Below are 15448 nucleotides of genomic sequence, written 5' to 3'. Positions count from 1 at the left end.
AAAGCCTCGTGGGAAAGACTCGAGGGAAAACCATAGATCCTTTGATCCACGCGGCGGACTGCGTGACACTGCTGCTACCGCTCTGGAGGAAAGCGCAAGTGCATGCCCGCATTCGAGACGAGGACTGACTCCCCTGGGGAGACTCCAGAAGTACCCCAAGATCCATGTCAGCACTGGAGAGGAATCCTCAGGTTCCGGCCCCGACTCCACACAAGGTCTTAGGCCCCGGCATCGACGGGAGAGGAATCCCGAGACGCCCCCGAGGAACTCGCATGGGGACTGGCCTTTCCTGAGGCCACCAGAGCGGGTCCCTGAGGTCCCCGTCGTAAGTCGAGAGCACCTGCCGCAACTCGAGAAAATCCAGGAGGTTTTGCCCTCCAGGCGAGATGAGGCCCATTTCCGCTGAGGCTTCTCGAGGCCAATCACATCTAACCACAGGAACTTCAAAAGGGTCCTTCACACCCTTGCTGCAACTCAAGAAGTTCCCCGACATACCCGTCTCCACTCGAGAGGAAGCACGTGGGGGCCCGCACACATCCAGGGGAGCCCCGTTTCCGCCTCCTAGCTCGAGATGAGGGATCCTTTCCCTGTTTCGTAGGGAAAGAATTCCCGGCGTTCCCGTCGCATCTCAAGAGGAGGCGCTCTCCACAGGAAAGGCGAGAGGAACTCCAGGGTCGAGACACCATTCCAAGAGTACCCCAGATGTGTCAGTCCATTCCAGAGGAACCTGTTTTCCCTGCACTGCCTTGACGTTCAAGCCGAGGATCCACTCCCACCACGTGTGCACGTGGGACAGCCCTGTGGGAAAGCCTCGTGGGAAAGCCTCGTGGGAAAGACTCGAGGGAAAACCATAGATCCTTTGATACACGCGGCGGACTGTGTGACACTGCTGCTACCGCTCTGGAGGAAAGCGCAAGTGCATGCCCGCATTCGAGACGAGGACTGACTCCCCTGGGGAGACTCCAGAAGTACCCCAAGGTCCATGTCAGCACTGGAGAGGAATCCTCAGGTTCCGGCCCCGACTCCACACAAGGTCTTAGGCCCCGGCATCGACGGGAGAGGAATCCCGAGAGGGCCCCGAGGAACTCGCATGGGGACTGGCCTTTCCTGAGGCCACCAGAGCGGGTCCCTGAGGTCCCCATCGTAAGTCGAGAGCACCTGCCGCAACTCGAGAAAATCCAGGAGGTTTTGCCCTCCAGGCGAGATGAGGCCCATTTCCGCTGAGGCTTCTCGAGGCCAATCACATCTAACCACTGGAACTTCCAAAGGGTCCTTCACACCCTTGCTGCAACTCAAGAAGTTCCCCGACATACCCGTCTCCACTCGAGAGGAAGGACGTGGGGTCCCGCACACATCCAGGGGAGCCCCGTTTCGCCTCCTAGCTCGAGATGAGGGATCCTTTCCCTGTTTCGTAGGGAAAGAATTCCCGGCGTTCCCGTCGCATCTCAAGAGGAGGCGCTCTCCACAGGAAAGGCGAGAGGAACTCCAGGGTCGTGCCACCATTCCAGGAGACCCCCAGATGTGTCAGTCCATTCCAGAGGAACCTGTTTTCCCTGCACTGCCTTGACGTTCAAGCCGAGGATCGACTCCCACCACGTGTGCACGTGGGACAGCCCTGTGGGAAAGCCTCGTGGGAAAGCCTCGTGGGAAAGACTCGAGGGAAAACCATAGATCCTTTGATCCACACGGCGGACTGCGTGACACTGCTGCTACCGCTCTGGAGGAAAGCGCAAGTGCATGCCCGCATTCGAGACGAGGACTGACTCCCCTGGGGAGACTCCAGAAGTACCCCAAGATCCATGTCAGCACTGGAGAGGAATCCTCAGGTTCCGGCCCCGACTCCACACAAGGTCTTAGGCCCCGGCATCGACGGGAGAGGAATCCCGAGAGGCCCCCGAGGAACTCGCATGGGGACTGGCCTTTCCTGAGGCCACCAGAGCGGGTCCCTGAGGTCCCCGTCGTAAGTCGAGAGCACCTGCCGCAACTCGAGAAAATCCAGGAGGTTTTGCCCTCCAGGCGAGATGAGGCCCATTTCCGCTGAGGCTTCTCGAGGCCAATCACATCTAACCACTGGAACTTCAAAAGGGTCCTTCACACCCTTGCTGCAACTCAAGAAGTTCCCCGACATACCCGTCTCCACTCGAGAGGAAGCACGTGGGGTCCCGCACACATCCAGGGGAGCCCCGTTTCCGCCTCCTAGCTCGAGATGAGGGATCCTTTCCCTGTTTCGTAGGGAAAGAATTCCCGGCGTTCCCGTCGCATCTCAAGAGGAGGCGCTCTCCACAGGAAAGGCGAGAGGAACTCCAGGGTCGTGCCACCATTCCAAGAGTCCCCCAGATGTGTCAGTCCATTCCAGAGGAACCTGTTTTCCCTGCACTGCCTTGACGTTCAAGCCGAGGATCGACTCCCACCACGTGTGCACGTGGGACAGCCCTGTGGGAAAGCCTCATGGGAAGGCCTCGTGGGAAAGACTCGAGGGAAAACCATAGATCCTTTGATCCACGCGGCGCACTGCGTGACACTGCTGCTACCGCTCTGGAGGAAAGCGCAAGTGCATGCCCGCATTCGAGACGAGGACTGACTCCCCTGGGGAGACTCCAGAAGTACCCCAAGATCCATGTCAGCACTGGAGAGGAATCCTCAGGTTCCGGCCCCGACTCCACACAAGGTCTTAGGCCCCGGCATCGACGGGAGAGGAATCCCGAGAGCCCCCCGAGGAACTCGCATGGGGACTGGCCTTTCCTGAGGCCACCATAGTGGGTCCCTGAGGTCCCCGTCGTAAATCGAGAGCACCTGCCGCAACTCGAGAAAATCCAGGAGGTTTTGCCCTCCAGGCGAGATGAGGCCCATTTCCGCTGAGGCTTCTCGAGGCCAATCACATCTAACCACTGGAACTTCCAAAGGGTCTTTCACACCATTGCTGCAACTCAAGAAGTTCCCCGACATACCCGTCTCCACTCGAGAGGAAGCACGTGGGGTCCCGCACACATCCAGGGGAGCCCCGTTTCCGCCTCCTAGCTCGAGATGAGGGATCCTTTCCCTGTTTCGTAGGGAAAGAATTCCCGGCGTTCCCGTCGCATCTCAAGAGGAGGCGCTCTCCACAGGAAAGGCGAGAGGAACTCCAGGGTCGTGCCACCATTCCAAGAGTCCCCCAGATGTGTCAGTCCATTCCAGAGGAACCTGTTTGCCCTGCACTGCCTTGACGTTCAAGCCGAGGATCGACTCCCACCACGTGTGCACGTGGGACAGCCCTGTGGGAAAGCCTCGTGGGAAAGCCTCGTGGGAAAGACTCGAGGGAAAACCATAGATCCTTTGATCCACGCGGCGGACTGCGTGACACTGCTGCTATCGCTCTGGAGGAAAGCCCAAGTGCATGCCCGCATTCGAGACGAGGACTGACTCCCCTGGGGAGACTCCAGAAGTACCCCAAGATCCATGTCAGCACTGGAGAGGAATCCTCAGGTTCCGGCCCCGACTCCACACAAGGACTTAGGCCCTGGCATCGACGGGAGAGGAATCCCGAGAGGCCCCCGAGGAACTCGCATGGGGACTGGCCTTTCCTGAGGCCACCAGAGAGGTTCCCTGAGGTCCCCGTCGTAAGTCGAGAGCACCTGCCACAACTCGAGAAAATCCAGGAGGTTTTGCCCTCCAGGCGAGATGAGGCCCATTTCCGCTGAGGCTTCTCGAGGCCAATCACATCTAACCACTGGAACTTCCAAAGGGTCCTTCACACCCTTGCTGCAACTCAAGAAGTTCCCCGACATACCCGTCTCCACTCGAGAGGAAGCACGTGGTGTCCCGCACACAACCAGGGGAGCCCCGTTTCGCCTCCTAGCTCGAGATGAGGGATCCTTTCCCTGTTTCGTAGGGAAAGAATTCCCGGCGTTCCCGTCGCATCTCAAGAGGAGGCGCTCTCCACAGGAAAGGCGAGAGGAACTCCAGGGTCCTGACACCATTCCAAGAGTCCCCCAGATGTGTCAGTCCATTCCAGAGGAACCTGTTTTCCCTGCACTGCCTTGACGTTCAAGCCGAGGATCGACTCCCACCACGTGTGCACGTGGGACAGCCCTGTGGGAAAGCCTCGTGGGAAAGCCTCGTGGGAAAGACTCGAGGGAAAACCATAGATCCTTTGATCCACGCGGCGGACTGCGTGACACTGCTGCTACCGCTCTGGAGGAAAGCGCAAGTGCATGCCCGCATTCGAGACGAGGACTGACTCCCCTGGGGAGACTCCAGAAGTACCCCAAGATCCATGTCAGCACTGGAGAGGAATCCTCAGGTTCCGGCCCCGACTCCACACAAGGTCTTAGGCCCCGGCATCGACGGGAGAGGAATCCCGAGAGGCCCCCGAGGAACTCGCATGGGGACTGGCCTTTCCTGAGGCCACCAGAGCGGTTCCCTGAGGTCCCCGTCGTAAGTCAAGAGCACCTGCCGCAACTCGAGAAAATCCAGGAGGTTTTGCCCTCCAGGCGAGATGAGGCCCATTTCCGCTGAGGCTTCTCGAGGCCAATCACATCTAACCACTGGAACTTCCAAAGGGTCCTTCACACCCTTGCTGCAACTCAAGAAGTTCCCCGACATACCCGTCTCCACTCGAGAGGAAGCACGTGGGGTCCCGCACACATCCAGGGGAGCCCTGTTTCCGCCTCCTACCTCGAGATGAGGGATCCTTTCCCTGTTTCGTAGGGAAAGAATTCCCGGCGTTCCCGTCGCATCTCAAGAGGAGGCGCTCTCCACAGGAAAGGCGAGAGGAACTCCAGGGTCGTGCCACCATTCCAAGAGTCCCCCAGATGTGTCAGTCCATTCCAGAGGAACCTGTTTTCCCTGCACTGCCTTGACGTTCAAGCCGAGGATTGACTCCCACCACGTGTGCACGTGGGACAGCCCTGTGGGAAAGCCTCGTGGGAAAGCCTCGTGGGAAAGACTCGAGGGAAAACCATAGATCCTTTGATCCACGCGGCGGACTGCGTGACACTGCTGCTACCGCTCTGGAGGAAAGCGCAAGTGCATGCCCGCATTCGAGACGAGGACTGACTCCCCTGGGGAGACTCCAGAAGTACCCCAAGATCCATGTCAGCACTGGAGAGGAATCCTCAGGTTCCGGCCCCGACTCCACACAAGGTCTTAGGCCCCGGCATCGACGGGAGAGGAATCGCGAGAGGCCCCCGAGGAACTCGCATGGGGACTGGCCTTTCCTGAGGCCACTAGAGCGGGTCCCTGAGGTCCCCGTCGTACGTCGAGAGCACCTGCCGCAACTCGAGAAAATCAAGGAGGTTTTGCCTTCCAGGCGAGATGAGGCCCATTTCCGCTGAGGCTTCTCGAGGCTAATCACGTCTAACCACTGGAACTTCCAAAGGGTCCTTCACACCCTTGCTGCAACTCAAGAAGTTCCCCGACATACCCGTCTCCACTCGAGAGGAAGCACGTGGGTCCCGCACACATCCAGGGGAGCCCCGTTTCCGCCTCCTAGCTCGAGATGAGGGATCCTTTCCCTGTTTCGTAGGGAAAGAATTCCCGGCGTTCCCGTCGCATCTCAAGAGGAGGCGCTCTCCACAGGAAAGGCGAGAGGAACTCCAGGGTCGTGCCACCATTCCAAGAGTCCCCCAGATGTGTCAGTCCATTCCAGAGGAACCTGTTTTCCCTGCACTGCCTTGACGTTCAAGCCGAGGATCGACTCCCACCACGTGTGCACGTGGGACAGCCCTGTGGGAAAGCCTCGTGGGAAAGCCTCGTGGGAAAGACTCGAGGGAAAACCATAGATCCTTTGATCCACGCGGCGGACTGCGTGACACTGCTGCTATCGCTCTGGAGGAAAGCCCAAGTGCATGCCCGCATTCGAGACGAGGACTGACTCCCCTGGGGAGACTCCAGAAGTACCCCAAGATCCATGTCAGCACTGGAGAGGAATCCTCAGGTTCCGGCCCCGACTCCACACAAGGACTTAGGCCCTGGCATCGACGGGAGAGGAATCCCGAGAGGCCCCCGAGGAACTCGCATGGGGACTGGCCTTTCCTGAGGCCACCAGAGAGGTTCCCTGAGGTCCCCGTCGTAAGTCGAGAGCACCTGCCACAACTCGAGAAAATCCAGGAGGTTTTGCCCTCCAGGCGAGATGAGGCCCATTTCCGCTGAGGCTTCTCGAGGCCAATCACATCTAACCACTGGAACTTCCAAAGGGTCCTTCACACCCTTGCTGCAACTCAAGAAGTTCCCCGACATACCCGTCTCCACTCGAGAGGAAGCACGTGGTGTCCCGCACACAACCAGGGGAGCCCCGTTTCGCCTCCTAGCTCGAGATGAGGGATCCTTTCCCTGTTTCGTAGGGAAAGAATTCCCGGCGTTCCCGTCGCATCTCAAGAGGAGGCTCTCTCCACAGGAAAGGCGAGAGGAACTCCAGGGTCCTGACACCATTCCAAGAGTCCCCCAGATGTGTCAGTCCATTCCAGAGGAACCTGTTTTCCCTGCACTGCCTTGACGTTCAAGCCGAGGATCGACTCCCACCACGTGTGCACGTGGGACAGCCCTGTGGGAAAGCCTCGTGGGAAAGCCTCGTGGGAAAGACTCGAGGGAAAACCATAGATCCTTTGATCCACGCGGCGGACTGCGTGACACTGCTGCTACCGCTCTGGAGGAAAGCGCAAGTGCATGCCCGCATTCGAGACGAGGACTGACTCCCCTGGGGAGACTCCAGAAGTACCCCAAGATCCATGTCAGCACTGGAGAGGAATCCTCAGGTTCCGGCCCCGACTCCACACAAGGTCTTAGGCCCCGGCATCGACGGGAGAGGAATCCCGAGAGGCCCCCGAGGAACTCGCATGGGGACTGGCCTTTCCTGAGGCCACCAGAGCGGTTCCCTGAGGTCCCCGTCGTAAGTCAAGAGCACCTGCCGCAACTCGAGAAAATCCAGGAGGTTTTGCCCTCCAGGCGAGATGAGGCCCATTTCCGCTGAGGCTTCTCGAGGCCAATCACATCTAACCACTGGAACTTCCAAAGGGTCCTTCACACCCTTGCTGCAACTCAAGAAGTTCCCCGACATACCCGTCTCCACTCGAGAGGAAGCACGTGGGGTCCCGCACACATCCAGGGGAGCCCCGTTTCCGCCTCCTAGCTCGAGATGAGGGATCCTTTCCCTGTTTCGTAGGGAAAGAATTCCCGGCGTTCCCGTCGCATCTCAAGAGGAGGCGCTCTCCACAGGAAAGGCGAGAGGAACTCCAGGGTCGTGCCACCATTCCAAGAGTCCCCCAGATGTGTCAGTCCATTCCAGAGGAACCTGTTTTCCCTGCACTGCCTTGACGTTCAAGCCGAGGATTGACTCCCACCACGTGTGCACGTGGGACAGCCCTGTGGGAAAGCCTCGTGGGAAAGCCTCGTGGGAAAGACTCGAGGGAAAACCATAGATCCTTTGATCCACGCGGCGGACTGCGTGACACTGCTGCTACCGCTCTGGAGGAAAGCGCAAGTGCATGCCCGCATTCGAGACGAGGACTGACTCCCCTGGGGAGACTCCAGAAGTACCCCAAGATCCATGTCAGCACTGGAGAGGAATCCTCAGGTTCCGGCCCCGACTCCACACAAGGTCTTAGGCCCCGGCATCGACGGGAGAGGAATCGCGAGAGGCCCCCGAGGAACTCGCATGGGGACTGGCCTTTCCTGAGGCCACTAGAGCGGGTCCCTGAGGTCCCCGTCGTACGTCGAGAGCACCTGCCGCAACTCGAGAAAATCAAGGAGGTTTTGCCTTCCAGGCGAGATGAGGCCCATTTCCGCTGAGGCTTCTCGAGGCTAATCACGTCTAACCACTGGAACTTCCAAAGGGTCCTTCACACCCTTGCTGCAACTCAAGAAGTTCCCCGACATACCCGTCTCCACTCGAGAGGAAGCACGTGGGTCCCGCACACATCCAGGGGAGCCCCGTTTCCGCCTCCTAGCTCGAGATGAGGGATCCTTTCCCTGTTTCGTAGGGAAAGAATTCCCGGCGTTCCCGTCGCATCTCAAGAGGAGGCGCTCTCCACAGGAAAGGCGAGAGGAACTCCAGGGTCGTGCCACCATTCCAAGAGTCCCCCAGATGTGTCAGTCCATTCCAGAGGAACCTGTTTTCCCTGCACTGCCTTGACGTTCAAGCCGAGGATCGACTCCCACCACGTGTGCACGTGGGACAGCCCTGTGGGAAAGCCTCGTGGGAAAGCCTCGTGGGAAAGACTCGAGGGAAAACCATAGATCCTTTGATCCACGCGGCGGACTGCGTGACACTGCTGCTACCGCTCTGGAGGAAAGCGCAAGTGCATGCCCGCATTCGAGACGAGGACTGACTCCCCTAGGGAGACTCCAGAAGTACCCCAAGATCCATGTCAGCACTGGAGAGGAATCCTCAGGTTCCGGCCCCGACTCCACACAAGGTCTTAGGCCCCGGCATCGACGGGAGTGGAATCCCGAGAGGCCCCTGAGGAATTCGCATGGGGACTGGCCTTTCCTGAGGCCACCAGAGCGGGTCCCTGAGGTCCCCGTCGTAAGTCGAGAGCATCTGCCGCAACTCGAGAAAATCCAGGAGGTTTTGCCCTCCAGGCGAGATGAGGCCCATTTCCGCTGAGGCTTCTCGAGGCCAATCACATCTAACCACTGGAACTTCCAAAGGGTCCTTCACACCCTTGCTGCAACTCAAGAAGTTCCCCGACATACCCGTCTCCACTCGAGAGGAAGCACGTGGGTCCCGCACACATCCAGGGGAGCCCCGTTTCCGCCTCCTAGCTCGAGATGAGGGATCCTTTCCCTGTTTCATAGGGAAAGAATTCCCGGCGTTCCCGTCGCATCTCAAGAGGAGGCGCTCTCCACAGGAAAGGCGAGAGGAACTCCAGGGTCGTGCCACCATTCCAAGAGTCCCCCAGATGTGTCAGTCCATTCCAGAGGAACCTGTTTTCCCTGCACTGCCTTGACGTTCAAGCCGAGGATCGACTCCCACCACGTGTGCACGTGGGACAGCCCTGTGGGAAAGCCTCGTGGGAAAGCCTCGTTGGAAAGCCTCGTGGGAAAGACTCGAGGGAAAACCATAGATCCTTTGATCCACGCGGCGGACTGCGTGACACTGCTGCTATCGCTCTGGAGGAAAGCGCAAGTGCATGCCCGCATTCGAGACGAGGACTGACTCCCCTGGGGAGACTCCAGAAGTACCCCAAGATCCATGTCAGCACTGGAGAGGAATCCTCAGGTTCCGGCCCCGACTCCACACAAGGTCTTAGGCCCCGGCATCGACGGGAGAGGAATCCCGAGAGGCCCCCGAGGAACTCGCATGGGGACTGGCCTTTCCTGAGGCCACCAGAGCGGTTCCCTGAGGTCCCCGTCGTAAGTCGAGAGCACCTGCCGCAACTCGAGAAAATCCAGGAGGTTTTGCCCTCCAGGCGAGATGAGGCCCATTTCCGCTGAGGCTTCTCGAGGCCAATCACATCTAACCACTGGAACTTCCAAAGGGTCCTTCACACCATTGCTGCAACTCAAGAAGTTCCCCGACATACCCGTCTGCACTCGAGAGGAAGCACGTGGGGTCCCGCACACATCCAGGGGAGCCCCATTTCCGCCTCCTAGCTCGAGATGAGGGATCCTTTCCCTGTTTCGTAGGGAAAGAATTCCCGGCGTTCCCGTCGCATCTCAAGAGGAGGCGCTCTCCACAGGAAAGGCGAGAGGAACACCAGGGTCGTGACACCATTCCAAGAGTCCCCCAGATGTGTCAGTCCATTCCAGAGGAACCTGTTTTCCCTGCACTGCCTTGACGTTCAAGCCGAGGATCGACTCCCACCACGTGTGCACGTGGGACAGCCCTGTGGGAAAGCCTCGTGGGAAAGCCTCGTGGAAAAGACTCGAGGGAAAACCATAGATCCTTTGATCCACGCGGCGGACTGTGTGACACTGCTGCTACCGCTCTGGAGGAAAGCGCAAGTGCATGCCCGCATTCGAGACGAGGACTGACTCCCCTGGGGAGACTCCAGAAGTACCCCAAGATCCATGTCAGCACTGGAGAGGAATCCTCAGGTTCCGGCCCCGACTCCACACAAGGTCTTAGGCCCCGGCATCGACGGGAGAGGAATCCCGAGAGGCCCCCGAGGAACTCGCATGGGGACTGGCCTTTCCTGAGGCCACCAGAGCGGGTCCCTGAGGTCCCCGTCGTAAGTCGAGAGCACCTGCCGCAACTCGAGAAAATCCAGGAGGATTTGCCCTCCAGGCGAGATGAGGCCCATTTCCGCTGAGGCCTCTCGAGGCCAATCACATCTAACCACTGGAACTTCCAAAGGGTCCTTCACACCCTTGCTGCAACTCAAGAAGTTCCCGGACATACCCGTCTCCCCTCGAGAGGAAGCACGTGGGGTCCCGCACTCATCCAGGGGAGCCCCGTTTCCGCCTCCTAGCTCGAGATGAGGGATCCTTTCCCTGTTTCGTAGGGAAAGAATTCCCGGCGTTCCCGTCGCATCTCAAGAGGAGGCGCTCTCCACAGGAAAGGCGAGAGGAACTCCAGGGTCGTGCCACCATTCCAAGAGTCCCCCAGATGTGTCAGTCCATTCCAGAGGAACCTGTTTTCCCTGCACTGCCTTGACGTTCAAGCCGAGGATCGACTCCCACCACGTGTGCACGTGGGACAGCCCTGTGGGAAAGCCTCGTGGGAAAGCCTCGTGGGAAAGCCTCGAGGGAAAACCATAGATCCTTTGATCCACGCGGCGGACTGTGTGACACTGCTGCTACCGCTCTGGAGGAAAGCGCAAGTGCATGCCCGCATTCGAGACGAGGACTGACTCCCCTGGGGAGACTCCAGAAGTACCCCAAGATCCATGTCCTCACTGGAGAGGAATCCTCAGGTTCCGTCCCCGACTCCACACAAGGTCTTAGGCCCCGGCATCGACGGGAGAGGAATCCCGAGAGGCCCCCGAGGAACTCGCATGGGGACTGGCCTTTCCTGAGGCCACCAGAGCGGGTCCCTGAGGTCCCCGTCGTAAGTCGAGAGCACCTGCCGCAACTCGAGAAAATCCAGGAGGTTTTGCCCTCCAGGCGAGATGAGGCCCATTTCCGCTGAGGCTTCTCGAGGCCAATCACATCTAACCACTGGAACTTCCAAAGGGTCCTTCACACCCTTGCTGCAACTCAAGAAGTTCCCGGACATACCCGTCTCCACTCGAGAGGAAGCACGTGGTGTCCCGCACACATCCAGGGGAGCCCCGTTTCCGCCTCCTAGCTCGAGATGAGGGATCCTTTCCCTGTTTCGTAGGGAAAGAATTCCCGGCGTTCCCGTCGCATCTCAAGAGGAGGCGCTCTCCACAGGAAAGGCGAGAGGAACTCCAGGGTCGTGCCACCATTCCAAGAGTCCCGCAGATGTGTCAGTCCATTCCAGAGGAACCTGTTTTCCCTGCACTAGCTTGACGTTCAAGCCGAGGATCGACTCCCACCACGTGTGCACGTGGGACAGCCCTGTGGGAAAGCCTCGTGGGAAAGCCTCGTGGGAAAGACTCGAGGGAAAACCATAGATCCTTTGATCCACGCGGCGGACTGCGTGACACTGCTGCTACCGCTCTGGAGGAAAGCGCAAGTGCATGCCCGCATTCGAGACGAGGACTGACTCCCCTGGGGAGACTCCAGAAGTACCCCAAGATCCATGTCAGCACTGGAGAGGAATCCTCAGGTTCCGGCCCCGACACCACACAAGGTCTTAGGCCCCGGCATCGACGGGAGAGGAATCCCGAGAGGCCCCCGAGGAACTCGCAAGGGGACTGGCCTTTCCTGAGGCCACCAGAGCGGGTCCCTGAGGTCCCCGTCGTAAGTCGAGAGCACCTGCCGCAACTCGAGAAAATCCAGGAGGTTTTGACCTCCAGGCGAGATGAGGCCCATTTCCGCTGAGGCTTCTCGAGGCCAATCACATCTAACCACTGGAACTTCCAAAGGGTCCTTCACACCCTTGCTGCAACTCAAGAAGTTTCCGGACATACCCGTCTCCACTCGAGAGGAAGCACGTGGGGTCCCGCACACATCCAGGGGAGCCCCGTTTCCGCCTCCTAGCTCGAGATGAGGGATCCTTTCCCTGTTTCGTAGGGAAAGAATTCCCGGCGTTCCCGTCGCATCTCAAGAGGAGGCGCTCTCCACAGGAAAGGCGAGAGGAACTCCAGTGTCGTGACACCATTCCAAGAGTCCCCCAGATGTGTCAGTCCATTCCAGAGGAACCTGTTTTCCCTGCACTGCCTTGACGTTCAAGCCGAGGATCGACTCCCACCACGTGTGCACGTGGGACAGCCCTGTGGGAAAGCCTCGTGGGAAAGCCTCGTGGGAAAGCCTCGAGGGAAAACCATAGATCCTTTGATCCACGCGGCGGACTGTGTGACACTGCTGCTACCGCTCTGGAGGAAAGCGCAAGTGCATGCCCGCATTCGAGACGAGGACTGACTCCCCTGGGGAGACTCCAGAAGTACCCCAAGATCCATGTCAGCACTGGAGAGGAATCCTCAGGTTCCGGCCCCGACTCCACACAAGGTCTTAGGCCCCGGCATCGACGGGAGAGGAATCCCGAGAGGCCCCCGAGGAACTCGCATGGGGACTGGCCTTTCCTGAGGCCACCAGAGCGGTTCCCTGAGGTCCCCGTCGTAAGTCGAGAGCACCTGCCGCAACTCGAGAAAATCCAGGAGGTTTTGCCCTCCAGGCGAGATGAGGCCCATTTCCGCTGAGGCTTCTCGAGGCCAATCACATCTAACCACTGGAACTTCCAAAGGGTCCTTCACACCATTGCTGCAACTCAAGAAGTTCCCCGACATACCCGTCTCCACTCGAGAGGAAGCACGTGGGGTCCCGCACACATCCAGGGGAGCCCCGTTTCCGCCTCCTAGCTCGAGATGAGGGATCCTTTCCCTGTTTCGTAGGGAAAGAATTCCCGGCGTTCCCGTCGCATCTCAAGAGGAGGCGCTCTCCACAGGAAAGGCGAGAGGAACTCCAGGGTCGTGACACCATTCCAAGAGTCCCCCAGATGTGTCAGTCCATTCCAGAGGAACCTGTTTTCCCTGCACGGCCTTGACGTTCAAGCCGAGGATCGACTCCCACCACGTGTGCACGTGGGACAGCCCTGTGGGAAAGCCTCGTGGGAAAGCCTCGTGGGAAAGACTCGAGGGAAAACCATAGATCCTTTGATCCACGCGGCGGACTGCGTGACACTGCTGCTACCGCTCTGGAGGAAAGCGCAAGTGCATGCCCGCATTCGAGACGAGGACTGACTCCCCTGGGCAGACTCCAGAAGTACCCCAAGATCCATGTCAGCACTGGAGAGGAATCCTCAAGTTCCGGCCCCGACTCCACACAAGGTCTTAGGCCCCGGCATCGACGGGAGAGGAATCCCGAGAGGCCCCTGAGGAACTCGCATGGGGACTGGCCTTTCCTGAGGCCACCAGAGCGGGTCCCTGAGGTCCCCGTCGTAAGTCGAGAGCACCTGCCGCAACTCGAGAAAATCCAGGAGGTTTTGCCCTCCAGGCGAGATGAGGCCTATTTCCGCTGAGGCTTCTCGAGGCCAATCACATCTAACCACTGGAACTTCCAAAGGGTCCTTCACACCCTTGCTGCAACTCAAGAAGTTCCCCGACATACCCGTCTCCACTCGAGAGGAAGCACGTGGGGTCCCGCACACATCCAGGGGAGCCCCGTTTCGCCTCCTAGCTCGAGATGAGGGATCCTTTCCCTGTTTCGTAGGGAAAGAATTCCCGGCGTTCCCGTCGCATCTCAAGAGGAGGCGCTCTCCACAGGAAAGGCGAGAGGAACTCCAGGGTCGTGCCACCATTCCAAGAGTCCCCCAGATGTGTCAGTCCATTCCAGAGGAACCTGTTTTCCCTGCACTGCCTTGACGTTCAAGCCGAGGATCGACTCCCACCACGTGTGCACGTGGGACAGCCCTGTGGGAAAGCCTCGTGGGAAAGCCTCGTGGGAAAGACTCGAGGGAAAACCATAGATCCTTTGATCCACGCGGCGGACTGCGTGACACTGCTGCTACCGCTCTGGAGGAAAGCGCAAGTGCATGCCCGCATTCGAGACGAGGACTGACTCCCCTGGGGAGACTCCAGAAGTACCCCAAGATCCATGTCAGCACTGGAGAGGAATCCTCAGGTTCCGGCCCCGACTCCACACAAGGTCTTAGGCCCCGGCATCGACGGGAGAGGAATCCCGAGAGGCCCCCGAGGAACTCGCATGGGGACTGGCCTTTCCTGAGGCCACCAGAGCGGGTCCCTGAGGTCCCCGTCGTAAGTCGAGAGCACCTGCCGCAACTCGAGAAAATCCAGGAGGTTTTGCCCTCCAGGCGAGATGAGGCCCATTTCCGCTGAGGCTTCTAGAGGCTAATCACGTCTAACCACTGGAACTTCCAAAGGGTCATTCACACCCTTGCTGCAACTCAAGAAGTTCCCCGACATACCCGTCTCCACTCGAGAGGAAGCACGTGGTGTCCCGCCCACATCCAGGGGAGCTCCGTTTCCGACTCCTAGCTCGAGATGAGGGATCCTTTCCCTGTTTCGTAGGGAAAGAATTCCCCGCGTTCCCGTCGCATCTCAAGAGGAGGCGCTCTCCACAGGAAAGGCGAGAGGAACTCCAGGGTCGTGCCACCATTCCAAGAGTCCCCCAGATGTGTCAGTCCATTCCAGAGGAATCTGTTTTCCCTGCACTGCCTTGACGTTCAAGCCGAGGATCGACTCCCACCACGTGTGCACGTGGGACAGCCCTGTGGGAAAGCCTCGTGGGAAAGCCTCGTGGAAAAGACTCGAGGGAAAACCATAGATCCTTTGATCCACGCGGCGGACTGCGTGACACTGCTGCTACCGCTCTGGAGGAAAGCGCAAGTGCATGCCCGCATTTGAGACGAGGACTGACTCCCCTGGGGAGACTCCAGAAGTACCCCAAGATCCATGTCAGCACTGGAGAGGAATCCTCAGGTTCCGGCCCCGACTCCACACAAGGTCTTAGGCCCCGGCATCGACGGGAGAGGAATCCACAGAGGAACTCGCATGGGGACTGGCCTTTCCTGAGGCCACCAGAGCGGGTCCCTGAGGTCCTCGTCGTAAGTCGAGAGCACCTGCCACAACTCGAGAAAATCCAGGAGGTTTTGCCCTCCAGGCGAGATGAGGCCCATTTCCGCTGAGGCTTCTCGAGGCCAATCACATCTAACCACTGGAACTTCCAAAGGGTCCTTCACACCCTTGCTGCAACTCAAGAAGTTCCCCGACATACCCGTCTACACTCGAGAGGAAGCACGTGGGGTCCCGCACACATCCAGGGGAGCCCCGTTTCCGCCTCCTAGCTCGAGATGAGGGATCCTTTCCCTGTTTCGTAGGGAAAGAATTCCCGGCGTTCCCGTCGCATCTCAAGGGGAGGCGCTCTCCACAGGAAAGGCGAGAGGAACTCCAGGGTCGTGACACCATTCCAAGAGTCCCCCAGATGTGTCAGTCCATTCCAGAGGAAA

The sequence above is a fragment of the Ovis canadensis genome, chromosome 25 (assembly GCF_042477335.2).
Source record: "Ovis canadensis isolate MfBH-ARS-UI-01 breed Bighorn chromosome 25, ARS-UI_OviCan_v2, whole genome shotgun sequence".
Taxonomy (NCBI): domain Eukaryota; kingdom Metazoa; phylum Chordata; class Mammalia; order Artiodactyla; family Bovidae; genus Ovis; species Ovis canadensis.
Note: the sequence above shows the minus strand (reverse complement) of the source record.